The 4,654-nt window shown below is 41.7% G+C and overlaps 1 protein-coding gene across 1 annotated transcript in view; it reads left to right on the top strand.

Annotated features, from left to right (window-relative positions):
- FMN1 (formin 1) overlaps positions 1–4,654 on the top strand; it is a 398,649-nt gene that overhangs the window by 98,207 nt on the left and 295,788 nt on the right. The window lies entirely within an intron of this gene.

Genomic DNA, 4,654 nt, shown 5'->3' with positions numbered 1-4,654 from the left:
CTTTCATAACCTACTCCTTCCATACGGCCTCTGACTCATGTAACAAATGTCTTTGGAGTACTTGTGATGTCATAATTTCCTCAGATCTCTACCTTATTTGGTAAGTTAAAACATACTTCCTGAACCCCAAAAACCCATCTCCATCCATTACCCCACTCATACCTTATTTATAGTTTACTTACTTTTCCCACTCTATTGCTCAAACTTTTTTCTTTCATAGATACAGTTTCTACACTTTTACTTACTCTTACTGATGTAAATTCCACTTTCTACTTGCTGTCTCTAGCAAGCCTCACATGAACCTAGTTACTTAGTTGAACCACTTTAGGAAGCTGGAAGCAATTAGTTATTCAATTCAGGCCCAGAACTCGAAATAAATTGGATAAAGAGAAACATGAGAATTAAGTAGCCTAATGCTGTGAAATGTAATCTCGTTCGTTTTACTTTCCCTTGCCTTTCGGGGTTTTATGAGAATGTGGGAAGGAATTATCTAAGCTGAATGATATGGGCGAAGGTCACACAGGGTAAAGGGAAGTGGTTCTAGGAAGTTTTCTTTTCAGGCAACATCCAACTTCTGCATATAGGTGTTTTTTTTATTGTTTTATTTTGTGTGGGTTTTTTCTTTTTGTTTTTAATGCTGATTAATCAATCTTGTGAGACTCAAGGAGCTTGTTTCTACTGCTCCCATGAGGTGATGTAATCACTTTTTTAGGCTTATCTTACCAAGTGGGACTGATGTTCTTATGGCCATGAGGTGCAATTGGCTGAAGCCTCAATTTGAGAGGATAGTGCGATGAAAGAAACATGGAAAATTCACTGGTAGTAAATTTTCCACACAAATATGTACTGTGTTCCATTTTCAAGTAGCTGGGTACTGATTGTTTTTTAACAAATAGTTGAAAGAACATGTGTGTCAAATGCTACCTCATTATTTACCATGCCTGTTTTAACTTAGTTGTCTAAGATAGATCATTTTTATTTGGCTTTCTGCTCAAGTGTAGCTATTAAAGAGCTTGGGTGTCTTGAGATTAGAACAGAAGACAATCAGGTGAGGTTGTAAATGTGACAGTCTTAGCTGTTCCTGGTTTGGAGTAGGTTTTGGGTGCTTAATAAGTATTTATAGCAGAATAAAACTCTGAAATACATAATGTCCAAGAGAAGTGATTATCTCCCTCCTGAAAATGTTATAGCAGTAAATGGAATCATTTTTCAAAACAACTAAGATCAAATTTGTAGGTTGCTTATTTGAACATTACAGTCTGAAATGAATTTCAATTCCCTAAATGACCAGAAGTAGTAATATTTTTCATGGTCATGAGGACCAGTGGCCGGCAAGACAGTCAATATTCAGAGATCTATTTGAACTACCATAGTGCTCTTTCTTACTCAGCTTCATATTTAGGCAGTCATGGCTTGCTTTCATTCAAAATTGTTTTAGGTCCACCTATTGCTGTTCAGACTGGATCTGGGGTATAAAGTCTATGGCTACAATCACCTCTTTCTTGGCTGATTTCCCCCATTAAACTACACATTTCATGATTATGGAGGGATGGAGTTTCTTCAACTTTATATCCCCAGAGCTTTGTACATAGTTGGTGCTTAATAATGCTTTTTGGGTGAATACATCTTTGTGTTTAGTATCATGCTTCTTCTTCTTCTTCTTCTTCTTCTTCCTTCTTTCTTCTTTCTTCTTTTTCTTCTTTCCTCACCCAAGGATATTTTTCCATTGACTTTTAGAGAGAGTGAGAGACAGAGAGAAACACTGATGTAAGAGAGACATATTGATTGGTTGCCTCCTGCACACACCCTGACCAGGGCCGGGGAACCTGCAACCAAAGTATGTACCCTTAACTGGAACCAAACCCGGGAGCCCTCTATCCACGGAGCCAAACTGGCTAGGGCAGGAGTCATGCTTCTTGAAAGAAATGGGATTGTAAAGGCAAGCCGGAAAGCCTCTTGATGTGTTTTAGTCCAGAGGATTCAATGTCTTGATTGTGACCAGCAGAAAAGCCAGCTAGGGCCCTACCTGGTTTGGCTCAGTGGATAGAGCATCAGCCTGCAGACTGAAGAGTCCAGGTTCCATTCTCGTCAAGGGCACATGCCCAGATTGGGGGCTCCATCCCCAGTAGGGGACGTGCAGAAGGCAAACAATCAGTGATTCTCATTATTGATGTTTCTATCTTCCTCTCCCTCTCCCTTCCTCTCTGAAATCAATAAAAACATATTTTTAAAAATTTTTTTTTCTTTTTTTATTTTTTTATTTAAGAGAGGAAGGAAGAGGGAGAGAGAGAAACATCAATGATGAGAGAGAAACATTGATTGGCTGCCTCCTGCAAGCCCCCCACTAGCGATTGAGCCTGCAACCCAGGCATGTGCCCTGACTGGCAATTGAACCAGCAACCTTTTGGTGCATGGGACAACATTCAACCAACTAAGCAACATCAGCCAGGGCCAGCTAGGAATTTTTGCTTGATTTTACTAAGCAGCACCTCTAGATTTTTTCTCCTCAATTACAGCAAGGGAAAAGAATGGTCATTCTCATTAAGGTTTTTGTGAAGTCAGTATTGTGTGTCATCTCAGAGGATAAAGTACATTATGCATCCTACTGAGACCACCAACCACATAAGATATGCCTTCATATCTCATGATTCAGGTGTGTGTGGAGTCCTATTTTGGCAGGAGGTGGAAGTCAAGGTTTTAGAAGAGTGATTAAGAGTGTAGATTCTGGCCGAAACCGGGTTGGCTCAGTGGATAGAGTGTCGGCTTGCGGACTGAGGGGTCCCGGGTTTGATTCCGGTCAAGGGCATGTACCTGGGTTGCGGGCACATCCCCAGTGGGGGATGTGCAGAAGGCAGCTGATTGATGTTTCTCTCTCATCGATGTTTCTAACTCTCGATCTCTCTCCCTTCCTCTCTGTAAAAAAATCAATAAAATATATATATTTTTAAAAAAGAGTGTAGATTCTGGAGCCGGATGGCCTGGACTCAGGTTCTCATTTCACCGCTCACTGATGCTGTGAACATGGGAAAACAACTTTATCCTACTGTGCTTCCAAATAGGAAAAAGAGAATAACACCAACCTCATAGTTATGTGTATCGGTCAGTTAATGTAGAACAGTGCTTGGCACATAGTAAACACCTAATAACTGTTAGATATGATTAGTATTCTCCACTCACTAGCTGTGCCACCTGGGGCAGTTATGTTCTCTTGGCCATGGTTGCCTCACTTTTAAAATGAACCTAATAATACCTTACCCACCTTGAGGGGCTGGAATCACATCATCTCCTGAGACCCATGACTTGCCCGCCCCCCCTCCTTGATGTATCAGCATTGTAGGTATTGAGAGGATTCTGAAACTATAATTTTGCTCCATGCTGTAGCATAGAAAGGTCAACAAGTCTCTCCAACTTATGTCCCATTTTGCCAAATCTGGTGAGGGTTCTTGAAACGTATTCTAAAAATCAGTTAGTAGTTACGTCTGAGAAAATGGAGCCTTCTCAGTTAAAGTAGGAAATATGTGCCATGTCTCCTCCCCTTACCCGTATATTGGAAGACTGATCTTATAGGCAGGTGTGATGATTCCTTTTTTCCCCTCAGCCTTGAAGCAGAAGTCTGATTTGGTCAATGTGCATTTTCTCTGGACAGAAAGCTGGTTCTGAGACTTAAATGGCACCAATGAATATTTCTGCATGTGTGGTGGACTTGTTTTTTAATTGTGTGTGCCCTACTTAATAATCCCAAAATATACCAGGATCACTAGCAAACAGGAAAGTATCCATTTAGACATAGTCAAATCAGGGATTAGGAAGTGCTATCTTAACTTTCCTATAAGGATGGATGGAATACAATATGTACCCTCTTTGTGAGAGGGTTCCTTTTAAACACATTGCTAGACATGCTATTGCAATCAGAATTTCTTAGTGTTCATATTTATTGGGGAACATGATACAAGTTATCAGTGGGGGACCCACAGCCATTCCCTGCTACAGAGAAGGCAAGACTGTCCTTTGACTTGTTGGCAACAACTATTTTGCAGAATAAATGGCTGTTTGTGTTTAACACTTGGGCTCAAAGAGAGCCGGTGATTACTTTTGAGCCATGGTAACTATTAAGCTAGCTTGACTCTCCTGATCCAGCCCGGTGCCTTGCCTATCCCAGGTGCTTACTCAATGCCTGCTGACTGGACAGGATTTGAAAGAGAAACACCGAGACCTACAGGTACGACAGGAAGCTGTCCCAAGAGGCAACTATGCAGCTGGGAGACAGGGCTGCAGTTTTTCCAGGACCTCAGTTGCCAGGTTCCCAGGATATAATCAGAGTATTGGGAACTACATTGAGCTGATGTTGGGTGGTGGTTTTGTCTGTCCCGTTTCTGTTTTAGGCAAATTGAGTCTTTGATAGAGACCTGGCTGGTAGAGACCTTTCAGATGTTTTGTCCTTTAGAGGAATGTGGCTCCTCGGGGACTTTGGTGAATTGCTTTCCCTAACAAGGCAGGTTGTGTGTTACCTTGCACCATGCCAGGCTTCCTTTAGTTGGTTGGGTCACTGAAGCAGAGAGAGGTGCCCTTTAGCCGCCAGGATTCCTAAGAGAGCCAGGAAGTCAGAGCTGCTGAAGAAGCCTGAGGTTGGCAGGGAGTGTGGTGAGTATCCATT

This window comes from Myotis davidii, unplaced genomic scaffold (genome assembly GCF_000327345.1).
Source record: "Myotis davidii unplaced genomic scaffold, ASM32734v1 scaffold46, whole genome shotgun sequence".
In the NCBI taxonomy this organism is placed as follows: Eukaryota; Metazoa; Chordata; class Mammalia; order Chiroptera; family Vespertilionidae; genus Myotis; species Myotis davidii.
The sequence above is the reverse complement of the archived record's forward strand: the minus strand, read 5'-3'. Positions and strand labels throughout refer to the sequence as shown.